Below are 21804 nucleotides of genomic sequence, written 5' to 3'. Positions count from 1 at the left end.
CCCTCACCGGCCACACCCGCCACACCCTGGTTACCTGACAAGTAGGTTAATACAGGTCACACTCATGGAAGGTGCCTGCTATATAGCAAGCAACTTCTACAAGTTCGCTACCCTTATTATATCAGTACTGAAATTTGCATCACTCAGGGCGCCTCGGTCGGTAAGTGACCGACTCTTGATTTTTGGCTCAGGTCATGATCTCACAGTTTGTGGGTTTGAGCCCCGCACTGGGCTCTGTGCTCACAGCATGGAACCTGCTTGGGATTGTGTCTGTCTCTCTACCCCTCCCCTGCTCGCTCTCTCTCTAAAAAATAAATAAATATTTTAAAAAAAGTTTTTTTCATCATTCATGTGGTTTTTGTCATTTTAAAATACTGATTAGGAAATCATGGAAGGCATGTGAGCAATTAGTACACCTGAGGAGGCTGATGGTTTGCATTTGTTAGGAAATTGCTGAATTAAGTGAAAACGGACACATCCCCAGGCTTGCTCCCAAGTGACTGGGTCCATGGTCAAGATTCACTTCATCCACCATTGCTATCTGATGTTGAATAAGAGAACGCACGAATGAAACAAGGTGAACAGAGCAGGGTGAACACCCACAATGTGTGAAAACAAAGCAGAATTCAGGGGCACCTACGTGGCCCAGTCGGTTAAGCCGCCGACTTCGGCTCAGGTCACGATCTCACAGTTCGTGAGTTTGAGCCCCGCGTCGGGCTCTGTGCTGACGGTTCAGAGCCTGGAGCCTGTTGCAGATCCTGTGTCTCCCTCTCTCTCTATCCCTGCCGTGCTCGCGCCCTCTCTCTCTCTCTCTCAAAAATAAACAAACGCTAAAAAAATAAGATAAATTTAAAAAGGAAAGCAAGCAGAATTCATTTTCCCCAGTCCTGGTATCCTGCAAGCAAAGACAGATTCCCAGGACTTACAGAAGCCAGATGAGGCCAGCTACCATTATATCCACTCACCAGGACTGAAGACTGAGTCTGAGGAATGCCCCCAGTTACACAGAAGGAAGGAAGAAAACTCAACCGAGAACCACCTCTACGGGAATGTGGCCTGGAGCACGAAGGGGTGAGAAAGTCAACCAAGGTAAGGTCTAGCCGTAGATCTGTCCATAATTATGTGACACGGGGCAAAGCCTTTACTGCTCTCATCTGTAATGGAATTTAAAAATAAAATGAGATGAAAAAAATAAAATCAATAAAGTTAAAATGAAATAAGCAATAAAATTAGCCGCCATGTATTCAGTCACGTGCGCCCCCCGCTACACATCATCTCATGAACTCCCATAATAGCCCAGAGAAGTTATCCCTTTATAAACAAAGCCCTGGCGGGGGCACCGGGGTGGTTCAGTTACTTGAGCGTCCATCCAACCCTTATTTCGGCTCAAGTCATGATCTCACAGTTTGTGGGATCAAGCCCCACATCAGGTTCCAGGCTGCCAGCGCAGAGCCTGCTTGGGATTCTCTCCACCCACCCCCACCCCCACCCTGCTCCTTCCCTGCTCATGCTCTCTCTCAAAATAAGTAGAGAACTTAAAAAACAAATCAAAATCAAAAACAAGGACCTGGGGCTCAAAAAGATCCAAAAACAGCTAATAACCTGCTCAGCAGCTGGGCAATCCTGAAAATGCTCTTGTACAAATTAACTCGCTTACTCCTCACTACACCCTATTAACGTCGGGACTGTTATTATTCTCATTTTCCTGATAAAGAGACAGCACGGAGAGGTTATGAAACTTGTCCAGGTCACACAGCTAGGCAATCTACCTCCAGAGCATGGACTCCCAACCACCCTACCATTCTGCCTAAGGGCACCCGGCCAATCATAAGAGCCAGGGCCAGGACTCGGACCCACGCTGAATAATTCCAAAGCTCTAAAACAGAACCCTTCCCACCACATCAGAAGAGAAAAACAGGCAACCAGCGGGCCAAACTCGGGGATCTTACAAATTAGGAATTTTACATTAAAATTCTACACTGTAGCTTCTCCTGAAAAATTGGGGGTTCTCAACTCCAGGCTCCCATGTCCACATGGGAACAACGAGGTGGCACTGAGCAGGGGTGAACTTTGGTTCACCAGAGTCCCCAGCACTCCTGTCTGCCTTACACCTGGCCAACTTCCTCCACTGCATCAGCTGCCTGCCTCGGAAGGAATCAGGGTTCGCTACCCTGACACCCATATGTTAGCCAAAATTCCTTCCATCACGATCTATGACTCTATAATTAATACAACGGTAAAATGTGAACTTTACAAAGTTTTTGTAAAGGCCAAGAGAGAAGTTCCAAAAACCCTGGCTGCGAGTTTGCAGGAAGTTAAGAAATCAGGAACGCTGGGAATTGCTAGAATCGATTTAAAAAGGCGATGTGTGTGTGGCCAGAGGCGGAAGGAAAAGAGTGAGTGGAAATTTATACTGACGTTGCTCAGAGAGGGTTAGCCACCACGTGAACGCATACAGCACGCAAAGGTCTTGAGCTTCCTTTTACCTGTTGGTAGTTTATGAACGTAGCTGTCTCAACACTGTTAGCTGCCCACTCGAGAAGGTTGGCCGACTGCTCCGGAGTCATGTACACCAGCACGTGTTCCGTTATCAGCAGTGCTGGCAATCTTCAGAGAAGAAAAAAGGCACATAAGTATGTATTCATCAAATCGGGACTCTAACGGCAGCCACGGATAGTGCTGGCAGGGCAGGAAAACCCTGGGGTGCACACCGCAGGAAGAGGAGAAGCCCCGGATAGCACGTCAACTATCAAGGCGGTAAGAGGTGGAGAGCCCGTTGTGACCCAAAGTTTCAGACCGTAACAACGCGAGCACTGAGCAAGGTTTTGTCTGGCTTGCTACAAATTCTCCCCCGGCATGCCCGCACATGGTGACGAGGTGGCCCTGCAGACCCCTTGCTCCGAGGCAGTCTAGTTCCCTTCCCCTGGAATCTGGGTTAGGCCTGTAACTTGCTGTGGCCAATACAACAGTAGCAAACACGACGCAAGCGGAAGCTGAAAATCACTTGCACGTTGGCCCTTGCCCTCTTGCTAGGAAGCCTGAACCCGTGTGGCAATGAACCCAAGCTGGCTTGCTATCGGAGGGGAGGCCCTGTGCGTGAGAATGAGGCATCCACATAGGAGGGAACCCCAGGGGACCCCAGCTACAGGAGTGAACCCCAGGGGACCTCAGCTGCAGCTGGCTCCAGTGGAAGAACCACCCAGCTAAGCCCAGTCCAAATGGTCCCCTCACACAATCCTGAGCAACTTGTGAACTGCTTGAATTGTGAGTTGTTCGAGACCGCTGAGGCTGCAGAGATTTTGGTACACATCAAAAGCTGACTGATAAAATGCAGAAATACTGCTATCCCTTTAACAGAATCTAATTCTTCTCACACAAACTTTTATCATCAAGAATTAAAAACAACACGAACAGTCTTCAGCCAATGACACATTAGTATGCGGTCTGAGTTACCAGACCCGAAGTAACAAACAAATTACGAAACAGGAAAAGCAATAAACTCCTACAGAAATCTCTAAACGCTTTACAGTTGGAAGGGAACACAGGCAGCCCTAAATCATGTGAGCTCTGCTGATTTATTCCGGCTCCTTCTGACTCCTTTACTGGATCCTCCTCCTTCTCTGCCCCTTTACGCTGCTGTTCCTCATGGCTGGTTGCTATTTTTCTCACAAAGCAAGTAGGTTACTTTTGCCTATTTTTATTGGCGGGGAATTTCAAAACAAGTAAATTGTCTGAACTGAAAATACCCAAGCGATTTGCTGAAAAGAACATCGTGTACGTTAGTGTCAGAATGTAACCCATGCAGTTAGACTCAGTGCCTGGACTCATGATCGCTAGAGAGAAAGGCTACCCACAAGTGCTGCTGGCTTTGACCTGACAGTCCCGACTATCCACTGCTACTGTTCATCAGGATTTCCTTTTTTTTTCTTTTCTTTTTTTGACAAGGAAATGTTGTATAACTCAAGTGACTTAAAAATATACATCCAGGGGTGCCTGGGTGGCTCAGTAGGTTAAGCATCCAACTTCAGCTCAAGTCATAATCTCACAGTCCATGGCTTCGAGCCCCACATCGGGCTCTGTGCTCACCGCTCAGAGCCTGGAGCCTGCTTTGGATTCTGTGTCTCCCTTTCTCTCTGCTCCTCCCCAGCTCGTGCTCGCACTCTCTCTCAAAAATAAATAAATATTTGGGGAGCCTGGGTGGCTCAGTCGGTTAAGCGTCCGACTTCAGCTCAGGTCACGATCTCACGGTCCGTGAGTTCGAGCCCCGCGTCGGGCTCTGGGCTGATGGCTCAGAGCCTGGAGCCTGCTTCCAATTCTGTGTCTCCCTCTCTCTCTGCCCCTCCCCCGTTCATGCTCTGTCTCTCTCTATCTCAAAAATAAAATAAACGTTAAAAAAATAAAAAATAAAAAAAAAATAAATAAATAAATAAACATTAAAAGAAATTAAAAATATATATCCAGGTGCGCCTGGGTACCTCAGTCAGTTGAGCATCTGACTCTTGATTTCGGCTCAGGTCATGATCCCAGGGTTATGGGATTGAGCCCTGTGTTGCACTCCATGCTGAGCATGCAGCCTGCTTGGGATCTTCTCTCTCTCTCTCGTTTCCTCTACCGCTCTCCCTGACTTGCACATCCTCTCTTTCTCTCTCTCCAAAATAAAAATATATGTATGTGTATACAAATACACACACACATATGTATGCATATATCTACAAATGCTCTCTGGACCCAACTGGGTCATGGTACAAAGAATGAGAGAACTAAATCCAGAGGACAGACAATGAAGTCCAAGTTGCAGATGAAGTTGAAAATTAGAAAGAAAAACATTAAAAGGAAGTTTAAAGTAAGCAATTTTTTTTAACCTAAGTCTAAACCCCCAGATTATATCAATAGGAACGATTAGAAAAAGTAAGTGAGTGGAAAAAAAAGTTTCAAAGCCTCAATAGGTTGGTAATTAGAGAAAAACAGTTCCAAAAACGTTTTTATTTATTTAAAATTTTTTTAAATGTTTATTTATTTTTGAGAGACAAAGCACAAGCCAGGGAGGGGCAGAGAGAGAGGGAGACACAGGATCTGAAGCAGGCTCCAGGCCTCCAGGCTCCAAGCTGTCAGCACAGAGCCTGATGCAGGGCTCGAACCCATGAACCATGAGATCGTGAACTGAGCTGAAGTCGGATGCTTAACCGACTGAGCTACCCAGGTGCCCCTCCAAAAACCTTTTTAATGCAAAAGGCACTGACTATTACATACAGTATTACCACATGGGGGGAAGCCAGGTGGAGAAGGCTACGTGGGAATTTCCTGTACAACTTTTGCAACTTTTTTTTACAAATTCGAATTATTTGAAAGTGAAAAGTTAAACACGTTTACAGTGTATTTTTAAGAGGCAGGCTTCGCCAACATTAAAAACAGGATTAATACTTTTCAGAAGAGAAGTCTAAGCGAAGCAAAAACAGCCCACGGAGGAAAACACAGAGCACAAATGAACCCCAGAGAACTATGAATGTAATTCTAATACTTGTGATAGCCGCTGTTCCTTATCCATTTTGTAGATCTCCAGGACTGAGGCAAACTTGCCTATCAAGAGCTCCCCTGATTAATTTTTTTTTAAGTATATTTACTTATTTTGAGAGAGACAGAGGGCAAGCAGGGGAGGAGCAGAGAGAGAGGGAGGGAGAATCCCAAGCAGGCTGTGTCAGCACAGAGCCCAATGTGGGGCTCAATCTCATGAACCAGGAGATCACGACCTGAGCCGAAATCAGAACTTGGATGCTTAACCAACTGAGCCATGCAGGCATCCCAAGAGCTCTCCTGATTTGTAAGTGATTATTTCCCTGGCTATGTAGCACATTTGCCCAAATGGTGTGTTTCTACGTTCGCAGCGGGTTGCTGCTGGTTACCACTGCAACTGTAATAATCTACAGAGTATAGCTTATGCGCCAATTTCCGTTCAACTGCTTTCACACGCATACTTAATATAATCTCCAAGCTCTCCGCGCAAAGCCTGACATGGGGCTCCATCTCCCCAACCGTGAGATCATGACCTGAGCAGAAATCAAGAGTTGGACGCTTAACCAACTGAGCCACCCAGGCGCCCTGCAGTTATAGGTTTCTATACATATAATTATCTTCTCTCAAACTTTATGGTATCAGGCATCAGTATGTTATAAAAGCAACACACGTGATTCTGATGTGAAAACAGGAGAAACATTGCTTCTCAAAGACTTAGAAAACCTCCCTCCTAGCAATGAAATGATAAACATCTCAGAATTAAAAACGGAACATGGGTATCATGCTGCACTTTCACCTGACCTTATTTCGTATTCGCATGAAATCACAAACGCGTAAGAGGTTAAAAGAAGATCTCACTGTGGATTCACGTTACATTTCTTTAGCTTCTCTTCGAGTTCAGGTGAATCTCGGAGATCTGCTCCAATAATGGCATAGCTCTTTGAATCCAACAGATGTCCATTTGGAAAGCCAAGAAGAGATTATCATTTCAACAGAAATTCATCCAGAGGTGATCATTTCAATGGATTTCTTTTCAAAATTCAATTATTATTTTTTCTCCATTACAGAAATACATGTCCCACTGCAAAAAGGAAAAAAAAATCAGGAAGGAGGAGGGTGGAATGAACGAAAATCACATCTTCCAACTATTAATGTTTTGGTATAGAACATTCCAGTCTTTCTTCTATACATACAACATAAACCCATACACACAACATAAGCACATTTTCTGTCACACAAATACGTACACACACATCACACAGGAAAAAGAAAAGAGGGCCAATTCTTCTTTTGAAAACTGCTTCTCCTACTTAACACTAATATCAATGACATCATCGTCTGTAATGATTTCCTAGCATTCCATCAGTGGATAAAACAACTTACTCAGCCAAGCCCTCACGATTAGGCCTGTGGTATCTCCAAATTTTCTCCATCTGAGGCACTGCGATGAGCATCTTTGTTTAGACGTCATGAAGCACCTGTCCAGTTAAGTAGGTCTCTAGGAGTAGAATTAGGAGGTCAAAGGGTAAAATATTTAAGTATTGGTACCGATCGGCTGGCCACTCTCTAAATGTCGTGCCAATTTGTGAGATACTATGTTTAAAAGAAAATAGCTTCTAAAGTATTTACAAATACAATGATAACATTTGCTTGAAAATACTCCCACAGGGGCGCCTGGGTGGCGCAGTCGGTTAAGCGTCCGACTTCAGCCAGGTCACGATCTCGCGGTCCGTGAGTTCGAGCCCCGCGTCGGGCTCAGGGCCGATGGCTCGGAGCCTGGAGCCTGTTTCCGATTCTGTGTCTCTCTCTCTCTCTGCCCCTCCCCCGTTCATGCTCTGTCTCTCTCTGTCCCAAAAATAAATAAAAAACGTTGAAAAAAAAAAAAATTTAAAAAAAAAAAAAAAAAAAAAGAAAATACTCCCACAGAGATCGGACAGCATGGTTTCTATAGTGGTTCTCGAGCTTTGGCAGTCATCAGAATCACCTGGCGGGCTTGTTAAAACAGACTGATGGCTTCAACCCCCCGAGTTTCTGATGTAGCAGATCTTCCAGAAGTAGACATTTTGTCAGATTCTTTCAAAAGCTAGACATCTGTATTTCCAACCAATGCTCCGTAGTGGTGATGTCACTAGTCCAGGACTACACTTTTAGAACCTGGTACAGATGAAATTGGCCACAGTTAAAAGTTCATTGATGGGTACATGGAGGTTCATTTACTTACTTACTTTGAGAGATGGCGGGGGGGAGGGAGAGCGGGGGAAGGGTGGAGAAAGAGGGAGAGAAAGAATCCCAAGCAGGCTCTGTGCTAATAACACAGAGTCCAGTGCAGGGCTCAAACTCATGAACTGTGAGATCCTGACCTGAGCCCAAATCACGACTTGGCCATTTGACTGACTGAGCCACCCAGACGTCCCCCTTGATTTACTCATTCGGACTGACTTTTCATTGTGTGCCCATTTATATACTTTTAAGTTTCACCTCGTGCATATTTCAGCTTTAAGAAATGATCAATTTCAAGATGCGTATTTTTTCTCAGTTTCACATTTCTGAAATGAGGATGCATCAGTCAATAACGTTTCGGTTTAACTTATCAGCACCTTTTCTTTCCTGACGGTAAATAGATAGTGTGATTCTTGCAATCACAGCCTCAAAGGTTTAATGAAATAGGGCAATTTTTCAATGAAAATGTGTCAGTGTTATCATCGCCTATCACTTTTCTCAAATTTTCACTCACATTTGTATTTTCATTAATTTTTATTTCAACTGTCCCTCTCCCAGAATGATGGCAAGATCAAAAACTATCAAGGACAGGACTAGAAAATTTGCCCACATAAGACACAAACCCAGAGTTAAAAACCAAGTGAAAGGCTAAGAAAGAAATCTGCCAATCAACAGTTGACGAGGGATTTATATCAAAGAACATTGCTTTATGTTGTAAAGGATTCCTATAAATTGAAAAGGAAATGAAACAATGCAACTGGAAAATATATGAGCAGAGGAAATTTACAAGAAATCCCACAGGCCAACAGAAGGAAGGAAGGGTACTCCGTTTCACTAGCACGTTCAAAGTTATAAAAAATTTAAAACAAAGTTACAAAAAAATCTTTAATTCATAGATTTGGCAGACTGGCAGGAATTTTTTAAAATGGTAGTAGCCAGTGTTAGCGAGGGTGTAGGGAAAGGGAACCCGCATCTATCTGGTGAAAATACAAATTAGTCGAAAGGGTCTTGAAGCACGGCTTGGCAGTAGCTATTAGAATTCATAAGGTACAATTTTTTGAACTGGCAATTCCTGCGAATATTCACATATAACTAGGCTTTCTACAAAACTGTCTCACAGGAAACCATAAAGAAGGCGGCAATCTAAAGGAACATCAGTAGCGAATACGTTAAGTAAAATGGAATTTCCATGCAGAGGAGTACTACGAAGTCACCAGAAATAACGAGGTAGATCTAATCTGGCAACATGAAGACAGCCGTGATTCCCTAGGATGCACAAAGAACAACTTTCAAAACAGTACGTGTAAATTATTCGCTTTACTAAAATTATACATATAACTGTATTTATTTATTTATAGAAGTATAGATTCACTCTTTCAACAAATACATGTTGATTTACATCATATATATTTATTTATTCAATATATGCATAGATTCCTTCACCAAAAATTTACTGAACCTTTTGCGGGCCGGGCACGGGATTCTATTTACATGTGTATTTTCTTACGTGTGAAATTTACCTGCCTCTAGGTACACTGTCCATCCACAGGAGAAAACACCCTGCACAGTGGTTATCGTCGTGGGGGGAGAGATTGCGCAGGGTCTTTACTTTCTACTTCACATGCTTCTACACTGATGGGTCGAAGGCAATGCAAAGTGCTAACTAACCTTTCATTACAGCTAATCCTTCTGACGCAAATATTAACCAAATATACAGAAAAGTATGACGGCTACGATGTAGAGAAAGCAGATGTGCCAGCCAATGGCAAAGCCTGAGGAGGTTCTACTTAAAATTGGTACAAGGGAAACAAAGGATGGAGGAGATATTAGTTTCTGTGGGAGTCTGTTCACTAGGAGCGTGACGAGGGCACTGTGCTGGTGTAGAGGCCTGTCTAGTTGCCTGACGTTTCCTGTGTTATCTGTGCCCACCATCTAAGGCCATCGTCTCTGAGCATGTTTTCTGACCTGAATTATTAATAAGCCCCTTGAACTTCTCTGTCAGACACACACTGAACACAATGGAACATTCTGGAAGAGTGTTTGTGACCTTAGTTTTAAACGCTTAGAAGGGAGGAAAGAGTTGTTGGAAACACTCATACTGAAAACTTACGGGGAAAAACTGAGCCCCGGGGCCAAGGACCTAATGTAACAGGTGAAGCGGGTCAGGTACGAGACAACAGTGGTGGGCATGTGCATTCCCTCTCAACGAAGCAGCCATGTAGGAGTCAGGGTCTGAGGCTGCCGGACTGGATTTTTCCAAGGAAAGATTTTCGGGAAAAAGCTCCTATATTTGAAATGTTTGCAACTCACTGAAATGTTTTTCAAAAGATTTCAGATTGGGACCTATGGACATCTAAGAGGGGCCATACAAACAATTGTTTCAAGTTCCTTCACAGTAGATGTGATGCAGAAGTATACACTCTATGACGTCATGTGCACACACGCGCAGACTCAGACACGCACGCTCACACACACACACACACACACACACACACACACCATCTTTAAAAAGAAAGGGGAAGAAAAGCAAAGAGGTAGCCCATACTGTATTACTTAGTTGCCAATTTGCAGTGTGTCCTCTGAATGTCATTCTATAATGGGTTGTAATAAGAAAGGCTTGTATCTATGGGAAGATGGGAAAGAGAGAGAAATGAGTCAAGTAGCTTAGTTACTGAAAAAACGCAAACACCCACTACCGAAATGGCCAGTAGGTACCGCTACTGCTCAAAGCAAGGGCGACTCCAGAGGGCCTGCTGCTTAATGACGTCTGACCCTAGGCACACACATGAAAAATTCAGTGGATCAGCTCTCAGAGTAGGTCAGTGAGCGTTACTCTCCGAATCTGACGTCAAGTCACAAACTGATCATGAAACACTCAAGACGTAGAAACCGCCAAAGATAGGCTAGCGGTATGTTTCCAAACGTTCCAGTGTTTTCTAAGCCATCTCTCGTTTCCTGCTTCTGCTCACTCAATTAAAAATTTTAACCATTATTAATCACAGACAACTAAACAAACCGATTCCTACTCAGACCTGACGTCCAGTAACATTTAGGTGATGACTCTGCTCTCCTCCAGAATGTGCAAAAAATTAGACATCCGAGAGCCGATTTCAGTATGGCAACCACCATACACACATCTTTCACCCCAGAAACCTACTCTAGGCTTAAGTGAGAGCCCACCTGCTCTCATTTGACTCGGTGTCCTAACAAGCTAGGTTGTATTCTGTGGCTGCACAGCGTCAGATGCCATAGCGCATCGCAAATGCACACTACGTGGGGCGCCTGGGTGGTCAGTCGGTTGAGCATCCAACTTCGTTCGGCTCAGGTCATGATCTCACACACAGCTCGTGAGTTTGAGCCCTGCGTTGAACTCTGTGCTGACAGCTCGGAGCCTGGAGCTTGCTTCGGATTCTGTGTCTCCCTGTCTCTGTGCCCCTCCCCAGCTTGCACTCTGTCTCCCTCTCTCAAAAATAAATAATTATTAAAAAAAATTATTTTTAGATAAAATGCACCTTCCGTGTAATATAATCTTGTATTTGGAAAAGGGCAAAACTTGTTTCCATAGGATAAGTTAGAAAAAAAAAAACTTAAACTATTTCTAGCTTGTGGGAATTACACATCTTTAAAGGACAAGGTGAAAGTTTTAATGGTTACTAAAAAATTTTTTAAATGTAAGACTTAAGATTTTGTTTAAATGACTAGTTTAAAAAGAAGGGGAAGAAGTATACGTTAAAAACCACTGAGAAAATCTGACCTTGGGCTTGAGGTCAGGGTTTAAATTTCAGCTCTACCCCTTTGTCAACAGGTAACCTTATGGAAAATAGCTTAACTTCTTTGAGCTTTGGTTTCCTCAACTGCTAATAAAAGCATGTCATTCCTGAGTCGGCTCTGACGACTCAATGAGATCATCTGAGTGAAGCATTTCACATGGTGCTACCAAAGCTCTCAGCAAAGATTCACAAACTCGCCATCTATAACTGCAGAATTCTTAAAACATGGACTCAGGGTGGCCCCCATACTATCTCATATATAGTAAATGGCCAATTTGGCCTCCCATTATTCATTCAAACGCTATTTACTACACATCTGCTCTGAGCCAGGCCCCTTTCTATGCTCTGGAGATACAGAAGTAGCCGGAGCACACATGAAAATTCAGATTATTGGAGCGCCTGGTTGGCTCAGTCGGTTAAGTGTCCAACTTTGGCTCAGGTCATGATCTCACGGTTCATGAGTTCAAGCCCCACATCGGACTCTGTGCTGACAGCTCGGAGCCTGGGCCCTGCTTTGGATTCTGTCTCTCTCTCTCTCTCTCTCTCTCTCTGTGCCTCTCCCCCACGCATACTCTGTCTCCCTCTCTCTCTCTCAAAAATAAATAAAACATTAAAACACTTTTTTAAATTTCAGATTAAAATTAAACCACTATAGGTCATTTCTATTAAGTGTTCAGAGAAATTACATTAACGGACAGAAGAGTTGCAAGGGAGGGGACATTTCATTTTGAAGACAGTTTGGAATGGGGATCTTGGGGCCAGAAGGAAGGTGGGAAGGGGGTAAAAGGGAAGAGTCCCCTAAAATGAGGTCTCTGGCGTTCAGACCGGCCGCCTCCTGAACGCTGCCCCTGAATCCTACCGGGCTCTCTCCTGTGGTCAAAGCCATACTCACTTGATGCTGTGCAGCTTTCTCGTGACTCTCATGGGAAAGTCCACTTCAAAATATTTACTTGGGAGAAGATCTTCATCCTGAGGAAAAACACGCAGTAAGCTCTAGAATTATGTATTCACTCCTACATTTACTGACCACCTTCACGTACCGAGCGAGTACTAGGCCCCGAAGAGCATCAGGGCACTTAAGGGTTTGACATCCAGGAACGATATGGGCAGAGATGTATTTTCCAGATTACTGTGGTCTCCACGTGGGGAATGGATGGAGGACGGGCGTCCGGGGTTCACAGCTGTCCAGGGAAGAAGTCACGGGGAGCCTGAACTGGGGGAGCAGTGCCTGGGATGGAGGTGGGGGTATGTGGAGGCGCTGGGGGAGTAGGACCTGACAGAATTTTCCAAAAAGCAGATCGAGATGAATCAGAGAGGGTCAGGACACCAATGCTGACCAGCATTTGAGGGATAAAATGGAATAAAACAGCAAAAATCCCGAAGCATCGCGCACAGTGGGGGTGAGTACTGTTTTGTGACACGTTTACTTTTTTCTGTGAGGGGAGGATACAGCGGGTGGTAAAGGGCAGGTGCTCTGGAGCAGGGGACGGGGGTTCGAATCCCAGCTCCACCGCCTGTCTGCCGCGAGGCCCCAAAGTCACTCCACTCCCTGGGCCAAGTTTCCCTCCTCTGCGAAGCAGAGACAGGGACAGCACCTCACGGGGTTGTGAGGAGTAATGAGGCAATAAGTACACACAAGGGACACTCAGAACGGGGCCTGCCTTAGTAAGTGCCACGTGTGTGCCTTTATCATTGACTGTCATGGGGACGGGGCGCCGAGGTGGCTCCGTCGGTTAAGTGTCTGACATTGGCTCAGGTCATGATCTCACGGCTCGTGAGTTTGAGCCCCACGTGGGGGCCAGGGCCCGCTTTGGATCTTCTGTCCCCTTCTCTCTCTGCCCTTCCCCCACCGGTTCTCTCTCTCAAGTTAAATAAATAAACTTAAAAACCTTATTGACATGGGTACTTAGAATTAGGTCTTGGCCTGGGGTGTACATTTATCTTTACTGAGGGCTGCAGTAAAAGAGCGTGGCAGACGCGCACACACACACACACACACACACACACACACACACGACCCTGCTCCCCCTTCTGCATCCCCGGCCTGGTCTCCCCTTGGCCCCCTGGCCATCCTAGCACATTCTCTGTCACGTCCAATCAATCCCTCAGCCCCGAAGCATATTCACGAACGCATTCTCTCCTCCTCAGCTCGCCAACTGCACACACTGTAAGGACACCACGGTCTGGACTCTCAGCGACACCCTGCGTGTTGCCTGCAGCAACTCCCGATGCCCCTGAAGCTTGGGGAAAGAAACAAGGCGCTCCACAACCTGGTGACCTGCCCGGCGCCCCCCCAAAGCGCTCTTCTAACGCCTCCGTATCCACCTGTACTTACATTCCACAAGTACAGAGCCGCTTCCTTAAAGTGGAAAAAAAGACCAAGAAAAAGACACTTGTTGGTGCCCAGAACCCGGTGGTGGGCCTCGCAGGTGTGGGCCGGGATTAAGGAAGAGCTGGGGTGAGGATGACACCCCTCTTTCTGACTCGAGCAACTGCGCAGAACACCATTTACGTGCACAGTAACGAGCGATGGACAGCAGGGACCGAGAGGGAGCCGGCCCCCCATGACAGCATGACGGGCAGGGAGGCAGCAATCACAAGCAAGCATTTTCCAGTAGGAGGTGACCCTAAGGGCAAGTGTCAGAACTGGGAGAGCCAGCTACCCCTCAGCCCTTGGAAAATCTCAGGGGATCTGGTCTGGGGGACAAAGGGGGAGGGAGGAAGGGGGAGACAGGAAGACAGAGACAAAGACAGTCTCCTGACCCATCAGAAGAGACACGCTCACCGATCTCAACCGTTCTCTCTTGGTGCTGCCGCGCTCCCCTGCCCGTGTATAGGGCAGGGCCTGGTAAAAAGCTGTCCGAAGATATTTGGAGGAAACGTTTAGAGCACACCAGAAGATGACTTTTGCTAGGACATTCCAGAACACCCTCTAAGGATTTCGCTCACACGATATGAAGTTAAGGACACGCTAAAATTCCAGAAGGCCTGGAGAACAAAAGCAAATGCAGGACAGCATACGATCCTATGGCTCGTCTAGGACTTCTGACTTTCTAAAGAGCTTTCCCACTCATCAGCTACTTGCCCTCTTAAGAATGCCGATTAAGGGGTCACCATGGAGGGAAAGCTTCCAAAAGGCACACTGGAGCTTTTAAGGAACAGACATCTTCTTTCTTGCCTTTGGGGAAGGGGCAACAAATGGCTGCGGGACATGACGCTTCAACTTTTTATTCTGGGATTCCCCGAGCCCTTCCGACACTCCACTCGCCAGTAGCTCGCACGTCACAGGAGGCACGGAAGGCAACCGGGACCGTGCATAGCTACCGGAGGGCAGCCGGGGACAACCGTGAGGAAGAGTATCCCGTAGGCTCAAAGGAGACCCAACGTGGCCGACCGCTGCACAGGCTGCCATATTGAGACTGACCCCCTGCGTCCTTGATCCTCTGGCCGTGTGGAAATAGATTCAAGAGACACCAAGAAGCTGAGATCCCTTAAAGGGTTTCACTCACCCTTTATTCTTTGTCTGGGGTTGTACTGGCTTTCCTGCACCCTTCTCTCACCCGCTGCTTGAAGGTGGGAGCCTTCAACTGTCCCTTCGACTGGTCTTGGGGCCTGACGTCATACAGAACGAGCTCACACACCAGCGGCAGCAAAGAGCCTGTGACCCACAGCCAAGCCTCTGCTGGTGCAGCCAGGGGACCCTCCCAGGTGGAAGGTGCACGAGACAACAAGACTAGCCGACGAGATCTCCCCTCCTCTTTTACAGAAGCACGTAGAGCTCAAAAACAGGGCTCAGCGAACTTGCTGTAAACAGCCAGTACTCTAGCGTTTGCAGGCCAGACGGTCTCTGCTGTGACTTCTCCACTCTGCTGCCGTAGGGCTAAAGCAGCCACAGGGAAGATGGAAGGAACTGGGAGTTGGCTGTGTTGCAGTAAAACTTTATTTACCAACATAGGTGGCAGCCTAAATTTGGCCCGTTCAGCTCCTGCTCCAGAGAGCAAACAAGCATCATTTTTCTAAACAGAAACTTAGGTTTTTAAAAACCCTTTAGACTGATGTCATTATCAAAACGAAAAAACTCCACCAAATTTTTCAGACCCTGCACTATTCTCCTTCCTCACTGCTGACAGATGACCTTTCCCTCGGAAGGGGCACATGAGCTTCAGTGTACCTTGCTCAGAAATAAAAATCTCAGATTTAGTAATGATGAACCCACCTACACGGCGGGGGGAGAGACCAAACCACGGGACTACGTTGAAAAGGGTGTCAAGCCCAAAGGAGGAGTTTCTCCCGTGGCTTCTGTTCACACTGCACACATTCTGCCACTGCATTCTCTTCCAGTTCCTTCCACCACGCCGTGCTCTCTGAGGCCCAGAGGCACCGCCGACCTATAGCAAAGAGCCCCCCCCCCCCGCCACCCCCCGAGCAGCCACAGGGCTCTCTGGAGAGAACAAGGAGGGAATCTGGACGTGGACGAACTTCAGTCCGTTGTTTGTTCCATGCTCCAGCGCCACTGGCTGTCCGACCTGGGGACGCCACGAGCTCTCGGAGCCCGCCTTGCCCCGTCTGGGTACCACCCCCCCACCTGCAGAGCTCTCATGTTCATTCCCGAGGTCACGGATGTGCACGCCCTTCAGAAACGTTAGCTATCTTCTCCTGAATGAAGAATGCAGAGGCAACCGGTTAATACTAAGGCTGTGCTGAGGCCACTGATTTCTCGCCTCAGTGAGAGAGAGGCTGGGGGCACCGATGACCAAAGACCTCATCGGGTGAGCTGATGAGGGTCAAAATACACACTCAGGTCGCATTAGGCCCACACACTCTAGTTTATCTTGGTGTACTTCTGCAAGAATCTGGGGAAATGCACGTACCCATGACTGCCACATGACCGACCTGACAGAAGAACCAAGAGAGATCTGTACAAACCTACAAAAAAGAAAACGCAATCAGTGAGATTGCGTAGAGAAAGCAATGAAAGCAAATCAGTGAGATCGTTGTAGAGTAAAGGTTTGGTGCTACAATTCCAGCCCGGAATCAAAGAACAGGCCTGTGGTCCTGATTCTGCCACTAACTGGACCCATTTCCTCTTCTGTGAGTGAGTGTAATTATATCTGCTCTTGAACCCTAACGAAGGAGGTGAGGGACCAAATCAGAGAATGGAGGGGCACCTGGATGGCTCAGGCAGTTGGGCTCGGACTCTTGATTTCGGCTTGGGTCACGGTCTCGTGCTCCGTGGGATAGGCCCCGCATCTAAGCCCCACTTAGGATTCTGTCTCTCTCTCTCTCTCAAAATGAATAACTAAACTTAAAAGGGCTTTGTGTCATGTTACCATCACCCAGCCTTGCAAATCTCCAAGCTATGCTGAAGACACCGTCACGACGACAGTAAAGTCTTTTGTTGTCGTCAAAACGGCAAATGCATGGGCCCCTGGTCTCAGCTACTCCACTGGCAGGGCTCTCGCTCACACGCAGGGAATGTATACAAGGATTTGGATCAAAAGCCCTGTTTGTGACAGCAGGAGCTAAGAAGCAAGGCACATATCTAGGGCCCTGGTGACATCACGTACGTGGCTGACAGTGGTTGCACAGCAGGTGCAAGCAGATGGGGACAGGGACGCGAGACAGGCAGTCACTGCATTCCTTTTGAATATATTTCTAACATTTAAAAAAATGTTTATTGACTTATTTTGCGAGAGAGATGGGGGAAGGGCAGAGAGAGAGGGAGAGTGAGAGAGTGACAGGATCCCAAGCAGCCTCTGTGCCGTCAGCACAGAGCCCAATGCGGGGCCTGAACCCACAAACCGAGAGATCATGACCTGAACCGCAATCAAGGGTCGGGTGCTCAACCGACAGAGTCGCCAGGGCGCCCCTGACATTTTTGAACCCGCTGGGAAACTTCACAAAATTAAACAATTGGGGAAACAAGGGGGCGGTATTTTTTAATTTACCTTTAGTCTCCAGAAGGTGGTATCCATCCCAGCCCCAAGATTTAGAATCTCACAGGGACATTCTGTCTTCCCTAGAAATGCCTTTATAAGCTGACGGACGCCATGGATGCGAGCAAAATATCCTGAGAGAGAGACAGAGACAAGCCATGACTCAGTGATGATGGAAATAAGCCTTGCAAAGTTCACCACACCAGAAGGACAAAACGCAACCCTTCTGCCCTTCTTCAGGGGTAGCGGTTTAGGTTATCCAGAGACCTTATGGGAGAAGTAATGACTTTAAAATTCTCTTCCTTTTTTTTTTTTTTTTTTAAAGCCATTTGAACCAAAATAAGCACAATCTATCTAATGGTTGGATCAACTACCTTAAGGAAAACGCAACGCCCCCTAATTCTACCTATGAAAGAAAAATATTTTACATCAAAACATGGGATCTAAATGTCCCTCTTAGAAATGTGTCTTTTCGTGGCTAAGTGAAAGCTACTCAGAATTCGGCTGAAACTCAAAATTGGGAGACCCTCTGGAAAGTATTCTGGGGTCAGGAAATGGGCAGATAAATGTGAAAGCAAAGACAGCCATGTTTCTTAGCGTGCTCCCTTCATCTCCATCCTGTGCGGGTTAGAGCCTGGATGTTTGTAAAACACCACAGGCGGGGTTGGGCGGGGGGCGGTGCACAGGCAAATGGTGCCTAATAAACTGACTTGTTAAGCTCTGGCGTGGGAAGCTGGAACAGAGGAGACAAGAAATAAGAGGGTGAAAGGAAGATAAAATTGATCTGGGTTCTAAAGCCCTTCTGCTTACAGTATTACTATTTTAAGAACAAAATTTGAGTGGTATTTATAGACACTTACTGCAATTTGACATAGGGATTTCATGTCTATGGATTCTACTAGTAAACAATTTGAGCTTGTCTTTTTACATGTCTCTTTTGGGGGGCCTGGGTGGCTCAGTCGGTTAAGCGTCCGACTTCGACTCAGGTCATGATCTCAGAGTCTGTGAGTTCTAGCCCCCTGTCGGGCTCTGTGCTGACAGCTCAGAGCCTGAAGCCTGTTTCAGATTCTGTGTCTCCCTCTATCTCTGACCCTCCCCTGTTCATGCTCTGTCTCTCTCTCTGTCTCAAAAATAAGTAAATGTTACATGTCTCTTCCATTTTACTTTTCTAGTAAATCCTTTTTACCGTGGGTTACAGAGTATCATCCACAATGGACTGGACATTGGAAAAATTTAAAAATGCTCCCCACACGCTGTTTGGGAAGCACTCTTCTACTGTGGTGCCCTAGTCTAGTGATGCCAACCCAGGGAGAGGAAGAAGGAAGGCCGGAGGGCTGACCTGCTGCCCAGGGCCCCAGCACCCAGGGCACCATGCTGGGGCCCTGTCTCTGCAGCATTTGTTAGGAAAGTGTCCTCAAGAGCGCGGGAGGGAGGCTTAAGGCCTCTTAGCCAGGTCTCGTCCAATCTTACTGATGCCTAGTTTCACCCTCAGCTCAAAGTAAGTACCATGTCCTTATTCTCAGGAAGCACCACTTTAAAATTTCTTCGCATTTCTCATTGAAACTACCCATAGGATCCATCTTTAGGGCCAAGATGCCCTGCACCCACAAGAACTAGGGTCATTTGGCCAATTTCTCAATCTGGCTGAGACTAAGTCACCCTCCTGTCTCAAATCCTTTCACTGCCTTGATAGAAATCACTTGTACAGCCTAACAGTGTTACTATCACTTTAACAAGGCCAAAAAAAGTCATTCCTTCCATGAACAGACAGTTCATAGTAAAAGATATATAAATGGCTCTTAAACATATAAAATGATCTTGGGGCACCTGGGTGGCTCAGTTGGCTAAGCAAGTGTCCGACTCCTGATCTCAGCTCAGGTCATGATCTCACGGTTCAAGGGTTTGAGCCCCACATCGGGCTCTGTGCTGACAGCATGGAGCCTGCTTGGGATTCTCTCTCTCATTCTCTCATTCTCTCTCCCTCTCTCCCTCTGCCCCTCCCTGCTTGCAAGCAAGTGAACTCTTGCTCGCTCGCCTGCTCTCAAAATAAACATTTAAAAAATATATTAAAAAAATAATCCTAATGATCTTCAACTTCACCCAAAAATAAGAGGAATCTAAAATAAAATTACTGTAAGATACCATTTTTCATGGATCAGATTAAAACAGATGAAAAGTTTCATAATACACTGTGTTGGTGAGGATGTTGGGAAATAAGCACTTTTCATATACTACCAGAGAGAAGGAACACTGCAACTCTCATGTTAAGAATGAATCCCTATGTTCTACTGCCGGCTTTGAAATGGAGAAGGGGCCATCTTCCATGGAATGTAGGTGGTTTCCAGAAGGTAGACAAGAAAAGGAAATAGACTCTCCCCTATGGTCTCCAAAAGAAACGGCCCTGATGACACTTTGATGTTAGCCTAGTAAGACCCATATTTGACTTCTGACCTTCAGAACTGTAAGATAATAAATTTGTATTGTTTAAAAAAAAAAAAAAAAAGAATGAATCCCTAAAACCCCAGGCCTCTCAGCTGATGAGGGAATAGTGAGAAGGGAGGGGGTCACTTGCCCCTGTTAATTTCGGGGGCCTTCCTCTCCTTAGACAGTCTTACAAAATGCTGGGTGTAAGGGTCATGCGAGTAGCCAATGTTTACTGCAAACCTGGAAGGGATAAAAAGGAGGCAGGTGAGTAGACGTCAGTAGATTCAGGTTCTCAGGAACCAGGTCAAGGAGGAAAACCATCTACTTCACAAGGCCAACACACTCCCATTTATCACTCCGTTACAAATGTAAACAGACTCAGCCATCCGCCCAGTGCTCACTTACACTCCTCTCACCCTTCCCACGGCGGCCATGTGTCACCTCTCTTTATTCTGACTGCTAATTCCTTTCCCAGGACCCTGGAGAGCATATCACCTCACCTCATACCTCACCCAGAAGACGTGCAACCGTTTATTCACTCGGCAAACTCACTGGCCAGAACTATTCAGACAACCCTACTCAACCAGAAGTTCTGGGTCCACAGGAAAGATCTAGAATTGTTTTGTAAAACTCGATAATGACTCCCTAAGCATTTCCCCCAGCTCTGTCATTTCACGTCCCTTAAGGAGTAAAAGGAAAAACCAGGAACAAATAAACAGAACAGCTACAACCTAGAAAATGCCATTGTAGTTTATACTCTCTGGCATGCACTACAACCTGGAAAATGCTACAGTAACCTAACCTCTCCCCAGGCCACACGACAGGGAATCAAAGTTCTAGTGTTCTAAGCCAGGGATCTGAAACCCCAATGACCACTTAAGGTCTTCTGGCAACCATGAGTGGAACCAGCCTTCGGACAAGGACATGTAATGGAAGAAACCTGGATCCTTAAGGCCGAGCCACTGTGGGCCTGCACCCCGCTCTACCTCTCAACAGACATTTTGAGAGTTTCTAAATGCCTTTATCGCTTAAACCGAACGGAGTCAGGCTTCTGTTACCTGCTACACCCTGAAGCATCCTAAGTGATATCCTGAGTGTATGAGCTCATTTCCGTGTTTCTTGATGACCAAGCTGAGAGGGGAAGGGGTGCGTGACTGTTACCCAGCTAGAGTCTGAGCTCCCAGAGGCAGATATGAGATCTTCTCTTTACGTCCACTGACAAGGCTTACCGCTGCCTTGACTGTGGTCGGTGCTAATCCTGTACAAACCTATCCCCCCCAGTCTCTCTCATGTCCACGTTCACACATCTGCGCGCGCGCACACACACACACACACAAGGAAGCACATACTTTTGGCTTCTCGAGGCAGCAAGTCAGCACGGAAATGCACAAAGTACTCATTAAGGGACACGATTTGCTACGGGCCCCGACTTTCCAAGTTTTACAAGGGTGAACAGGCTCAGCTGTCTAAAACGGTGCTTTTCAAACGATGAATTGTGACCCATCCGTATAATAAAATCAGTGTAGTAGTTTGCAAGTCTCCATCTGTGAAAATGCAGTCGAATAGAGTGAAATAGACAATATCAGTATGTATTCCACACTGTAAGAGTTAAGACGGTTTTCTGAAGCTTTGGTTGAAGTGGGTGTTTGGGGTAAAATGCAATGAAAAGTCTGTTCTCCGAACACACAAAATAGACTCTTAAACACAGAGAACAAGGTGGTGGTTGCCAGAGGGGGCGGGGGGATGGACAAAATAGGCAAAGAGGGCTTAAGAGGTACAAACTTCCAGTCATATAAGTAACGCACAAAGATGAAAAGTGGAATATAGGGAATCCAGTCAATAATACTGTTAAAACAGTACGGTGACAGATGTGACGACACCTAACGGTGGTGAGGGCTGAGTAATATGTAGATTTGTCAAATCACTATGTTGCACGCCTGAAA

At 46.3% G+C, this 21804-nt stretch overlaps 1 protein-coding gene and 1 long non-coding RNA gene across 8 annotated transcripts in view; one reads left to right on the top strand and one right to left on the bottom strand.

Moving 5' to 3' along the window:
* Positions 1-967: 967 nt before the first annotated feature.
* LOC122209760 overlaps positions 968-21804 on the bottom strand; it is a 35168-nt gene continuing 14331 nt past the window's right edge. For 2 of the 7 annotated variants that reach the window (XR_006197730.1, XR_006197734.1), the window contains exons 4-6: positions 17450-17571; positions 12394-12470; positions 10291-10354 (exon numbers count right to left, since the gene is read on the bottom strand). The gene's annotated coding sequence lies outside the window, so the exon portion shown is untranslated. Of the gene's footprint in view, positions 1155-2486; positions 2608-6369; positions 6593-6894; positions 7010-7495; positions 7666-10290; positions 10355-12393; positions 12471-17449; positions 17572-19942; positions 20102-21327; positions 21406-21804 lie in introns of those variants that run through there. The other 5 variants (XR_006197732.1, XR_006197731.1, XR_006197733.1 and 2 more) reach the window with 5 other exon arrangements.
* On the top strand, positions 3464-9023 carry LOC122209765. The gene is made up of 3 exons (XR_006197743.1): positions 3464-3560; positions 6465-6520; positions 8852-9023. It is a non-coding gene; the product is annotated as an uncharacterized LOC122209765 (long non-coding RNA).

This window comes from Panthera leo, chromosome E3 (genome assembly GCF_018350215.1).
Source record: "Panthera leo isolate Ple1 chromosome E3, P.leo_Ple1_pat1.1, whole genome shotgun sequence".
NCBI lineage: Eukaryota > Metazoa > Chordata > Mammalia > Carnivora > Felidae > Panthera > Panthera leo.
The sequence above is the reverse complement of the archived record's forward strand: the minus strand, read 5'-3'. Positions and strand labels throughout refer to the sequence as shown.